The sequence below is a fragment of the Poecilia formosa genome, unplaced genomic scaffold (genome assembly GCF_000485575.1).
Source record: "Poecilia formosa unplaced genomic scaffold, Poecilia_formosa-5.1.2 Scaffold113, whole genome shotgun sequence".
Lineage (NCBI taxonomy): Eukaryota > Metazoa > Chordata > Actinopteri > Cyprinodontiformes > Poeciliidae > Poecilia > Poecilia formosa.
This window is the reverse complement of record NW_006800052.1, coordinates 489,763-503,470: the sequence shown is the minus strand read 5'-3', so window position 1 is coordinate 503,470 and position 13,708 is coordinate 489,763. Positions and strand designations below refer to the sequence as shown.

Sequence of the window (13,708 nt, the reverse complement as noted above, 5' to 3'; positions counted from 1 at the left end):
TATCTATCTATCTATCTATCTATCTATCTATCTATCTATCTATCTATCTATCTATCTGATCATTTCTGATAATTTATTTATTTATTTATTCATTCATTCATTTATTTATTTTTAGTACGGACAGTCAGCCACGCAGCACCGTTGGCACTGAACACTCTCCACCGGCGGCACCACACGCGCCACATGGCACATCATTTCAGCACCACGAACAGCTCCGCTGGCGGACTGAAGAGTAATGCATTATTGAAAGCCTATATCAAACAGCTCTGGGGTGCTGTCTCTCTGCACAAGGGTCTGTGGATGAAGTCGGACTGTCTGCCTTCACAATAGCCTCTAATATGTTAATGGCCGTAGGGGATGCCTGAGGTACCGTCCCCAGCTGCCTCGCCTACCATATGTCAAGCCGTTACGACAGAGCCCTCTATTAATCAGTTGGGGATATTTCATCGATGGCCTCGGCGATATCATAACCCTTAAAGCTCCATCAATACTGCACCTCGCATCGTCACCTGATCTCAGGTATTCATAATACAGACCTGAGACAGACAGAGAGAGAGAAAAAAAAAAGAAAAAAAAAAAGAAAAAGAAAAAAAGGCCTTCTCTTCCCCTTTGCATGTCTGGATCGTTCAAGTACCTTAAACTCTTCCCACCGTGTTACTTCCCGTGATGCTTTGGTCGTGCTTCTTGGGCCACAGAAAACTGGTTTCACATTATTATTATTATTATTATTATTATTATTATTATTATTATTATTATTATTATTATTATTATTATTATTATTATTATTATTATTCACCATATAGGCAAATTTCGCCCATATTAATCACATCTTCTGCTTCCGCCTTTGTATCCTTGCGTAGGCCGTGATGGATTAATCGTGGAGCCTTCCAAAGGATCCCATAACTTAATTCCTGCAGGCTACTAGTCAGGGGAGTAATTAATCTATACCGCGGATGTAAATAAAAGGAAATTGGATTCCTGACAGACGAAATGAGCGAGTCTCTGACACCACCTCGGCAAATAATGATTTCGCCACGTTATGGTTACGCGGGGCGCTTAGATTTACGAGCGTACGAGTTTTTACTATGGCTCTGAGCGGAAGAAAGTGAGCCTACTCTAATCGCAGCTGTTAGGCACCCAGGTTAAGATGGATTAGATCATTATAATTACAAGATGACGCGCTGAAGGTAAAAGGGAAGGAGGGTTGGGGGTGGGGGGGATGCTTACAATTGACGTTTTGTTCGGTTATTTGTTTAATCTGAACTCATTTTTGTTTTTGATATTATTCTAGGCCAGCTTATGAATTTTCTTCAAAAATAAATAATAAAAAGAGAAGCCTCAGATGGCTCAGTTGATCTAACAATGCGCGCTAAGGTTGGCCTTTGGACGGAAATGTCAAACCTGGGATGCGGATGGGTAGATCCCCCAGATCTGCACTCATTTCCCACTCATATTTGCTCAGTAATCCGCCGTGGCAGCCCTTCATCGCCGGGGACCCGGTTTGAGAGGCGGTGCTGTTGACACAGGGGTATATTTCAATCACAGAGGGTTCAGAGTCAGACGCACAACTTATTTGTCTAATAAATCCGTCATTTAGTAAGAAAAATATTTGATCTTGAGGGGCTGACCTCTTGTCATGTAGCGAATGAGAGATAAAAATGGATATGGACGCATCAAGGATATGCAGGTCGCCTTCATAACAAAAAAGGGGAAAAAAAAAACTATTTAAATTTGTATTAGTGTGGAGCACAAAAGTCCTATTGTGGGTGTAGTTGTTTAGATGACGGGTCAAAAAGTTGCAGGGAAGCAAAAGAATAGGCGACGTGATGGGAACAGTTCAAACTTGCAGAGGTGGTGACTTTTTTGTATTTGGAAATAAATTAACGACTAAGATTGGCAGTCTATAGAAGCGAAATTTGATACTTCGGTTCTTTGCTCTGTGGATTTCAATACGTACTTCAATTGGGACTGATAATAATAATAATAATAATAATAATAATAATAATAATAATAATAATAATAATAATAATTGTACACTAGCTGTGGTAGTTGACAACTTTATGAGATTTACAAATTATAATTTATAAAAAAACAAACAAACAAAAAAACAGGGATAAACCCCTACATCCTCTTTTTTCATTTTGCTCTTCCCAAAAGATCTATTTATAATTACATTTATTTTGTCACAAAAACAAACAAACAAACAAACAAACAAACAAACAAACAAACAAACAAACACAAAAACTCTTGTCAAAGTTGGAAAAGGTTCCAAAATCAATACTTATGTAGCAACCAACCACAAACTGAGTATTAATCAATGAGCCATGATCACCCATTCAGTTCTGTTTTGTGTCACATCTTTGCACCATGCAGATAATTAGTAGGGTACCTATAAACTCGACCCACAAGATACCTGTTGGAAATGTACACAACATTCTTTCACAATGGCCCAATTGTCAAGTTTAGTCCAAATAAAAACTAAAATAAAAAATACAAATCTGGAAATATGCACGGTTTAACCTTCGTACAGTTGTTTGAAGTCACCGCTTGACAACTAAACTGATAAAGTGCGACACTAAAACATCAAAACACTTGTCAGTGTCTTCACGTGATCATGGCGGGATGTTTCAACTCGTTCTCAAATCACGTCCCGCCACCTAAATGTCACTTTATGCTAAACCTGCCTCACTTCCTAAATGTCACTTATTTCCCAGTCCTTGCCTTCAAAGAGCCGCCACGGCCCCGGGCGGAGTGCTCTTTGAACCCTGCTCCCTTTCGTCATTACTCGCACGTGTATCAGCAGGTAGGCGCGCGAGACAAGAGAGGGGCGAGCGACCGGAAACATACGGAGGGTACCAGGGGGAACATGCCATATTAGGAGACCCAACGTCAGCGTCATCGACGTAAACTCAAGAGAAGCGACAGGAGTTTTAAACTAATGTTTTGTTTAGTGTGAATTTACAGATTTGTTTTTTAGAAAATACTTTACTCAAAATAATAATACAAAAAATAAAATAAAATAATACAATGTAGGACAGGAACTTTAGTTCTCTGTCTAGGAGAGTCAGGCTCAGTAAGGTTAACCAAAGGTGAATACCTCTTCAAAGTTCATAATTCTTTAAAACGCACATTCTATTGATTCTAACCTTGACTACATAAGCTAAACCCAAATCTTACAATAAGTATGCACAATACTTTAAAACAAAAATAATGTATGTACAAGAGAAAGGCCTTATTCTTTTTTTATATTGCAAAATAATTTTTCTCTTCTTTATTTGCAAAATGTAAAATAAGAAGTTAATGCTTGGAGCGGTGATTTGTGCAGAGAATGAATAAATTAGTTTTTTCTACCTCCACGACGACTTTGTTTCTGACCTGTTTATGTCGCTGTCCTTTGTGCTGAAGTGCTTTGCATAGTCCTTTTGGGATAATCTCCAGTATGTTTCCACTTAATAAACTTTGTTTTAGCTTCTACTATCAACTTTTCCATTTGTACCTTTACGTACACCATTGAACCATCAAAATCATAATTACAGGTGTTTCGGAATCTAGGTGCTTCATCCATAACTGGTTCTGCGTGGTTTGCTTTGCACATATTTAAGGTCTAGACTTCCGTGTGGTGGGGAAATGTAGGGGCATTTCATGTTGCTGACAGGGGCCAGGTCCCCATCGGAGAGATATTCAATATCTTCCTCTGTACACACGGACTTCGATAATGAGGAGGGTGTCGGCCACCATTTGCCCGCCGCCACGCCATCAAATATTCATCACTGTTGATTAAACAGCCGGCAGCTGCCGATCGGCCGGGTGTCAAGTTTGTATCCAGCTACCTCTGCATACATTCAACCAGAATACAATACACTGGGCCCCCGAAACGCTCGCTGAAATCGCACATAAGTTCACCGAGTGTCTAGGCTACGAGTAGCCCGTGAACGCGTCTGTGGAGGGGTGAGAGGTTTGCGAGGTGAACTTCGCATGCTCTCTCAAAATAAACCGAGGCTTAAGCGGACATTTACGTTTACATCCCTTGACTATCAGCTAAAATGACAGAAAGAAAAATATATGTGTGTGAGTGGATGTGTGAGAGGTTACTGTGAGGCACCGTAAATATTTCATGAGTTGTTAGAGGTTGGGGTAGACAGGGAGGACTGCCCGGGAAGGTTGGTTCAACTCATTTGCTGAACTCGAAGCATACAGGGGAACAAATGTTGATGCTCTCTCTCTCTCTCTCTCTCTCTCTCTCTCTCTTTCTCCCTTTCTCTCTCAATGTTACGCACGCGCACGCACGCACGCACACACACACTGAAAATCTGAAATCTGTTAAAGTAGTGGAGCAGCAGCGATCGTGAGATTTATTTTTAGCCCCTCTTGTTCTGATACTATTCTAAAGATGCAATATTCAATCACAACGGGGCAGAAGTCTAATTGTATCAAACTCTGGAACTATAACTTTTTAAATACATTTTCACGGAAACATAATGGCTAAATTAACCGGCTTCATCCAGCTTCACAAAACCCACAAAACACAGTTTTTATGAACATTTTCATTCTCCATTCTTTAATAGTCCCCAGTCTTTTCAACTAGACCAAACACAGAAACAAACACCTCAGCACATTTTATATTCTGGACGATTTAAACTTTACAGATTAGATCGTCCAACTAAATATCTTTAACTTTTTTTCTCCATCGCTAAAGTAGAAATCTGAAACTCTGTCTGAAGCTAACATCCACAGTCAACTATTTTCTCTTTTATTATTATTATTATTTTTTGTTTGCATGATCCTAGTTTATAAATGTCATAAAATTTCAAGTACCAGAAGGGTGAGAGCTATTGAAACTCCAGTTATCCAGAATAATCACTTTTCACATTGGTATACAAAAATAAATCCCAAAAAAGTAGCATATTCACAAGCAGAAAACCTTTTGACAGTGAGCTTGATGAAGAGTTTTTTTTTAACTTTGTATCTTAGAGTTTAAGAAAAAACAACAACCTTAAAACCATGAAAGAATGAAGCAAACAAATCTCATTTGCCATTTCCGTTGGTTTTCAAAGCAGATAAAAATGATAAAACACCCACTAAAAAAGGAATACTTTGATTAATGTCTACCCGAAATAAGGCGGCTCAACAAGGCTCAACATATTGAAGTATGTCACTGTTCATGGCTTTAAACAAATAAATGCTTGTTTTCTTGGTCAAATATACAATTTGCCCAATAGAAGTGTAGCCACTTATTGGTGACACTGAAAAATGACATAGCAAGCACTTTAGTTACAAACATTGGTGGAGCTTCATGACAGTGGACACAGGTGTCCCCTCTACCATCTAAAACACTCTGCATTTAAAACACATTTTACTCTACAATATTGAAATGTTTTGAGTCTCTTTGAGGGAATAAACAAACCAAGGCTGATGGATAATGACGCAACATGTTCATACCTCAACAAATAGCTTGACAAATTATGGAGACTATTTGACTGCAGATGCTGACTACTTTACTCCTCTTCCATCCACCATTGTGGGTAGCAGTAACCTGAAGTGTCTTTTTTGGAACCAAAGTCCATCTTGTTTTGAGAAAACTAACCTCAGATGAACTTGTGAGGCTTGGGTTGACTGACAGTGTCCCTAGAATAACATCTTGAAAGCTTCATTATCGCTGAGCAGTTTTACATGGACATGTGGAAAGAAGTGAGACTTACATAGTCAATGCATGATTTCCTTTTTTTGTGACAGCTGTTTGGAGAAATGGGAGATCCGACACAAGCGGATATCAAAGAAGCAATCCCGGTCCAGAAAATACAACACATGACCTAAATGCTTGTGAAATTTTAGCATATTGGTTTGTAAATTATTGGACGTATAACATAGTTACAGAGTATTTTAAACCACTCCCTGAGGTGCTGGTTTGTTAAGTCTCCATGCTTCTGCTCTCATCTCTTCACTTCCTCTTCCTCAGTGGATAAATCACCACATTAATCTTCACTTTTCTGATTTAAATTTGAATTGCAGGGTTGGCTATCACTACTTTTAACTTGGGTGGGCATCATGTTCTGCTCTTGTACCTGGGCTAGGAACTCCAGATGGATCATCGTTCTTCTGCATTATTTGTCTGCATTTATGGACATTTTACATGTTCAGTAAATGATATTTGGGATGCTGCAAGTCAGACATCGTTTAACAGAAAAAGGAAGCATCTCAGAGTGAAAACATGGTGAAGAGCACAGCATACAGGCCATTGATTGCCTTTCTTTGATCTTGCTAGCATCTGGTTACACAGACTGGAAAATGACTCCCTAAATCTCATTGCTGGAATGCATGAATAACAAAATGAGCTTTTTGATGGACACCTTAAGAAAGTGGCACCAGTCCGCCTCTGAGCATAGAACTGAGAGATGAACTATTGGTTGCATTTCTGCAGCTAAAACATTGAATCAGACATGCGACTCTTGAATCTGTTAGCAGAACAAAAACAGGTACAAAAACTCCTTCAACAACATTCTCTACATCCAACAGATGTTGCAGCTGCCTTGCATCACTATCACACAATGCACTGGGTTATAACTATGATCACACCCAAGAGACTCCACTGAGTGCCTCCAGGATCTCATGTTAGGTTTCAGCCATTCCTTGACATCTTTCATCAATACCACATGTTCTGACAATGATTATGATGTCCTCAGTGGCCTGGCTTCACACCTTGCAGGTCACACGGTGGTGAAATCAGCTCTGCTGCTTATTACTCAGGGGACCTCATCGGCTCCTCAGAAGACTGACAGCTTTGACAGGTGGAGCTGGAGTCGGCTTTGACAAACTACTGATTAGGCTGTCACTCCGAATAGAGGAAAGCCAAGAACTATGTAAAACTCATTCACTTACTCACTCACTCACTCGCTCGCTTGCTGCGAGCCAGACAGGTAGCTGAACGAATGCATCACCTCATCGAGCTGCATAGGTTGACATGGCTAATTATGCTTGAGTAATAAGCAGCAGTCACATTGATGTATCTCAGCAAGAGTTTCAAAGCACAGGCTCGGTTGCCTTAATGGAATCAATTTGTCCTTCAAACCCCTTGGAAATTGGTAAATAAAAATTGACTTGTGTTTGGATGTTGTGAGAGTGACGCCTGAACACTGTGTGCTAGTGTCGCCTGAAGCAAAAAAATTAGCGCCAAATTGTGTCACATGGCAGATTACATCCACATGTACATGATTATCAGCGGAGTGAAATAGTTCGCATTGAGAAGGGGAGGGGTGGCAGTGCAAAAAAAAAATATATATATTTTTTTTTTAAAAGTTTTTTTTCTGTACATGTCTATGTGTTATTCCCAATTATTAGAAAACCAAAATCTGGAAAGAATCAAGAAGAATTATCTGCTTAACTTCTAACAACAGTGGGAATCAGATACTAACATGTACTACATACAAATACGCTCTTTGTCTTAGTGTCATGAAATAAGATTTAGCTCAGTTATGATTGCCAACATTTCCATTTGCTCCATGCCAAAAATAATGACAGAGACTTTTTTTGAATTACATCCTGCTAATTTAAAAGTGTACCTATTCTAAAGTAACATTGTGTTTTGAACAGTTTTAGGAAAGAGCATAAAGGAATTTTGTTGATTAATTACAAAGGTTGATTAATTCTCCAATGACTTTGATTGACTGCAACTCAATTTCACCTATTTGGGCAGCATACTATCTTCTCATTTGTGTATTCTAAGAATGATGCTGTCTGAAACAGTCAGGATCCAAATTTCTGCCACTTATTGACCATCGTCACATGACATAGTAGTGAGGGGAGGAGGTACAACAGTCTGGGGAGAAGGGAAGGTGAGGAGATAAAGTGTACCACTGAATAATTCAGAACAAAAACACAGAGGAAAATCAATCATGTGGCCAAATCTGGTATTAACAGCCAATTCTACTAATATTAGGAAGGATGTGTTTGAGAGAGGGTTTATGGGACGCGTCGAAGGCGTTTTGTGGATTTACTGACTCTGAACTCACTATGCTCTGATTTTATGAGTTTTAAAATAACCATCTGCTTAGAACTGTACTGCTGTCCATGTTAGACACTTTAGAGTTGCTAAGTAATTAGCACTACATTGGATTTTATAATTGCCAATCATGTACCTTTATTGGTCAATTACAGACCCTAATCAAGTGACTCAGCCAAATGTAACAGTCTTATTATTACTCAATTAAAACAAATGCTCTCTGAGGTAGGGGCTTTGAGGCAGAGAGGAACCGAGGGTGTGTGTGAGGTGTTCCCACTATATCACCAGGTAATTAATATTTTCATTAACTCTCTCTCTCTCTCTCTCTCTTTTGAGTGCCGACCTGCTTCTGATCATTTCATTTCCCCTCCATGGGTTCGATACCGTAGTGGCTCCATAATTAGTTTGATTTACATCTGCCTCCTGTAATGAAGGAGCGAGGTCGCTCCCTCTTCTTCCCTAAGCCGAGTGCCACTGCTTTACTCGCACTCCTGCTACAGCCAATAAATTCGCGGGGTTGGACATGGAAGGAATAGGCTTCAGTGTACAGAGACGGCTCATGAACAAGAAACAGAGACTTGGTTTATGAAAAATTCACGGCCAGGTCTTTGAGGGATTGTGGAAGGGCTTGTGTAGGGAAACGTTGCTTATTAATGATTGAAGTCGACATGGATGGTTCTTTTTCTGGCTGAAAACCGAAGAGTCCTACAAGGTGCTGCGTAGGAACCACTGGGATTAGGAGCAGTGTTGTCACAGATGAAACTACTCACTATCAAAGATCTTTTGGCTGATCTGATTTGCGTCAAACATTTATGATCAGTGTGTCAAAATATATTTGCTATAGAATAACTTAAAAAAAAAAGTACAGATAGTTCAAGGTAAAGCTCCACTTTTGGTAAGATATTGATCTCGGGTAAATGAGAGCAGATGCGATGGATTTTATTTAAACCAGCACATGCGATGCGGTCCACTGTATGAGCTCCATGACTTAAGCAGCTTTACACTCAGCAGGATAACACAGGAGAGCAGATGAATGATTTCAGCATTAATAATGCTCCATTGATTATTGTTCTGCTGTTTAAAGGTGAATGGCAAAGCTTTCTGAGCAGCAGGGGATGGAGAAGTCTGTGCGTCTCTGAGAAGGCCTGATTTACATTTCGGAAAGTGCACCTGATTCTCAGGGGGTTTGGCTGTCGTTTTCACTCGATACTGACGGTGAACTTTCTTTGTTGTGGAAGACTCACCAGTCCTTTTGCACACAAGCTACAATACAATTGCTGTAAATTCACATATGCTGCTGAAAACCCGTGTCCAAATCCATAGCTGTTCATTCTCCGACTATAAATACATAATAAACAAATTCAATATTCTGATTTCAATAGTTCAAGAAGGCTTTAGGTTTGTTGTTGTATAGTCTGCCCTGCAATAATGCTTTATTTTTTACTTGATATGTTATTCATAGTCACGCCTGAGTGCATTTCAGAGGGCAGGAACTTTTTCCAAAGACAGAGACAGCTTGGTCAACAACTGCTCTCCAGCCAGCTACACGTTAAGTTCGTCTCAGTGTCACAATATCTAAAAAACCCCCAAACAATTATCAGCATAATTTACAAGCAGCACCGCATAGAAATAAAAATAAAAAGTGAAGTTTGATCCTGCAGTGTCGGTTCCAAGAAGTCAACCTCAGTGTAAATATGTAAAGCAGCTTCAGCTATAAACGTAAAAAAACAAACAAACAAAGGTTCTAATCTTATTTGCTTGAAGGTCCAAAATAATTGTAGCGTAAGCACTGCATTTAATATAAGTAAACTCAAACTCATTCATAAATGAGTGCAGTAAATCCTTCATGTTGTGGCACACATCCAACTACTCCTTCACTTTATGTTGCTTTGATGCTCTTAGGGATCAAAATGCGTCAGCACACCTGCGATAAATGGTGCTAACAGGAAACACTGTGTGTCCTAGCTGCGGGTCTCATATGGAGCCAGAGGCAAGCGGGTGGAAACATAAAGATAATCTTCAGTGCCACATAAAAAGAGGAAGCCAAATTAGCAAGCTAGCCAGACAGTCCATCGCAACATCTCTCAGGCACATTTAGCCAGCAATGAATGCAGCCCTGCCTAGCATTTCCCCTTACTCAATTATTGATGGTAATTATCCCAGTGTGCTTAGTCTGCACCATAACAATATATTTTTAAACAAGAAACAAGTCACTGCACATTCTCTCAAGTGATCATTCCTGTGTTCTCTTTATTCTCCTCTCGATAAAATAATCGGTAGAGGGTTGAGTTTTCACGACGTGGAAGCAAAGCGTTGGCCCGCCGTTTGTTAAGAGTCACCGTGATAAAGGTGCTCACTAAATAGTAACATACGTTTATTTGGGAAATTATTTAAAGGTACTCAGGTGAAAAAGACAAAGAATAATGTGTGTTTGCTGCATAAAATCAGTAGTCAATACCTTATTTGTAATGAAATATTGCAAAATGACTGAATCAGTCAAACATTTTGAATAAGAAAATCATCTGAAAAACAGCAATGCTATATTTTTTGTGGCAGCTTTCCAAAATTATTTCGTGACAAAAAAAAACAACAACCATAAAACATCACATACAGCAGCTTCACCATTCCCATGCTGAATATTTACACCATCACAGTCTAAAAAAAATGTTCCCCCAACAAAAGGCATGCAAACCTTCACTTTGCTAAACATACAAGCACAACAATATAACAAAATCTAAACATCTCTCTCTCTCTCTCTCTCTCTCTCTCTCTCTTTTTTTTTTTCCTGGCTAAGATCTCGGCCTTACTGTCCTCTATTTCCCCTTCCATTTCAGTGGAAGGCCCAAGCTTGCCGTCTTCCAGCGCCGCAGGGCATGGAGCTAGCCAGCGGTGAGTTTCCATCAATTAGTGCACCCCCGCGGCCTCATGGCAGAGCCCACCTTTGACTGCGGTGAGATATTGATTAGTTCAGCTGCACTGTCAGGTCTGGAGTGTGCAGGGCCTGGTGATCCAAGGCCTTCGCCAGAGACAAGATCATGTCAGGTTTCTGACACATGTAGGCTCTCACATACACACCCGTGTGCACACGCATGGAGGTTAGCATGTGTACACATGCAGGTGCGCGCAGACGTGCGCGTCAACACATGGACACATACAAATGCAATGAAACATGCTCTCTCAGATGACTGCAAGGTGTGAGAGAGGGAAGATAAGAGGAGAAGTCCACAAGAGTTGCTTGTCAGGAGTGATGGGTGAGAACTGACAAGTGCTTGTTAGTTTTTTTTTTTTTTTTTTTTTTTTCTCCCTCTGCCCGGTAGAGTTGGTGTGAAAACAACAAGCTGCAGAGCCTCCGCACTCGCTCAACTAAGGTGCAATGCGATAATATATATCCACAGGACAACATAAACGGCCGCTGAACATGAAGTTCAAAACAAGCAACAACAAAAAAAAAGAAGAAATATTTTATTCAGGTTAGAAGTGGTAGATAGGAAGCAAAAACATCTCCTGTCAATGCATGACAGCTATTAGCCGGGCACGGACATTAGTCTGTAATGTCCAGAAACACAGTGCATCTGCATGAATGAATAGCACTTTAACTTTTCTAGTGAATGTGGCAGCAGAGTAAAAATGAAAAGCTGCTTGCCCAACCAAGAGATGAAGTTGTTTAAAGAGACCCCTGACAGTTGAAAGTACGGAAAAAATAAAAAAATAAATCTGGATCAATGCTTTCCCATGTGCATTTCAAATATTGGCAAGACCTGTATATTCATAGGATGGTATTCATTGGGCTTTTGCAGTGATGCAACCAACTGCAACTCCATAGGTATTTGCTCATCAAGAAAAAAATATTATCATCCACTCTTTGATGAGCACACCTCAGAAAATATTTCTTAAAACCATTTCAAGGCCAAGCAGAGCTACGTTTTTTTGTTGTGAACCTCAAAGACAAATTTGACTGACCACAGAAGCCTCAGTCGACAACTAGACGGGTCTGGTTTCTGCTTTTTGTGCCACGGTGACGCCAAAAACAATCACAACAGTCTCAAAGTGAGCAGGAGAACACAAACATCGAAGGGTCCAATAAAAATGAGTAAACCCAACATTATTCAAGCAACGTTACTTTTAGGAAACAGCATCGATTTTTTCTTTCAGCCCATTATTACCTAATCGGAAAACAGTTACACATGCAAATTGTTCGTTAAAAGAAAATAACTTGAGATAGGTTAAATAATAGCCTAGAGAATATCACTTAAATGTTGACAGCAGTGATAAACGCCTTAGTTTTCTGAAGCTTTTTGGTTCAGTGTCAGGGATTAAAAACAAACAACAGGTGTTCATAATATTTATATTGATTTTTATACAGCGATTTGCCCAATCTTGGAGCTGTAGATACTATTTTGAGAAAAAAAAGTTTAATGATTCATAAGTTGACTTGTTAAAATATTAATCTTTAAATGGAAAATCTAATTATGGTATCTTTGGAGAAACTGGGTTTCTATAATTAACTTTTCTTTCTGTTCACAGAGACACAACAAAAATGAGTGAACATCAGGAACCGGATGTGAATCCGTGAGATTGGACTTCATATAGTGACTCAGAGCAAAAAGCCGTTGTCTGCGTTGTTGCTCTGAAAAACAGGATGGATGTTTGGACTGTTGTGGGCAGCTGTACCTTGTGAGGAATTTTCATCCTTTTTTCCTCTTTCATATTGTTTCCAACATATTTGCAAAAAAAAAATAAAAAAATCCTGTTTTGTTATTTGTGTATATATATATATATATATATATATATATATATATATATATATATATATATATATATATAAAGATGTAATACTGTTTTTTTTATTTCGATAAAAGCAAACTTATTAGGATGCAGGATACATGTGGGCTGTTTGCTACACAAGGGCAGAAACATCACGAAACAGTGCATGTGAAAGCAACGCAGAAAGGGGAAAAACACACAAAAACACTGTCAAATGCCTGAGGTATGCTCCACTTGAACGCTAGCTGCAATTAGTCCACAACCAAATGATGTGCTGCATCTGCACTTAATGCATTTCTGTATCTAATCAGTGCGAAGGCTACGGGGGACGTGCAGCCTTCATATCCTGGTTCCCCGCTGCGTGCCCTGCACCACACCACTCTGTGCGGAGCGCAGGGATGTGTGCACCACTTCCTGTCTCCTCCCTACTTTATCCAAGCAGAACAAAGTTGCTGTTAGAGAACTGATCTCCCCCCCCGCAGTTTCTTGCTCTCTGTTGGTTAAATAAGCCATTTCACCTTCTTTTCATCCTCCTCGCTCTGCAGCTTACACGAGCCGTCAGCCCATTATGCCGAGATGTTGGGTGGTGCAGCTTCGCCTTACATGTATCAGGAGCTCATCTGAGGAGGGTTCTGGAGCTCTGTGTCATGCTGGATCTGCTCAGCAGATGTTGAAACAAATTAGGCCTTCGCCATGCTGACTTTTGCTGGAATAAATTGAATGTGATTTGCTTAGGTTTAAGTAAAACTGAGCAGTCTGTCAAAGAATATTTTTATCTTTCGTAGAAGTGATCAGAACAAGCTGTTCTTCACAACCAATAGAAAAAGAGCAACAGCTATGATTGATATAAAATCCCTTCATCCAATAAGGACAATTCCTTAAAACTGTGTGTATGGTTATTACATTTTTAGAGAAAAATTAAAACTAAACACGTTTTTTTTTTTTTTC

The 13,708-nt window shown here is 39.6% G+C and overlaps 2 long non-coding RNA genes across 4 annotated transcripts in view; one reads left to right on the top strand and one right to left on the bottom strand.

Annotated features, from left to right (window-relative positions):
• LOC107837104 (uncharacterized) overlaps window positions 1-13,708 on the top strand; it is a 39,350-nt gene that overhangs the window by 1,272 nt on the left and 24,370 nt on the right. For 2 of the 3 annotated variants that reach the window (XR_001663093.1, XR_001663092.1), the window contains exons 2-4: window positions 116-519; window positions 10,791-11,364; window positions 12,521-12,670. This is a non-coding gene — a long non-coding RNA (uncharacterized LOC107837104). Of the gene's footprint in view, window positions 1-115; window positions 520-10,790; window positions 11,365-12,520; window positions 12,736-13,708 lie in introns of those variants that run through there. The other variant, XR_001663094.1, reaches the window with a different exon arrangement.
• LOC103143518 (uncharacterized) overlaps window positions 1-13,708 on the bottom strand; it is a 75,732-nt gene that overhangs the window by 47,466 nt on the left and 14,558 nt on the right. The window lies entirely within an intron of this gene.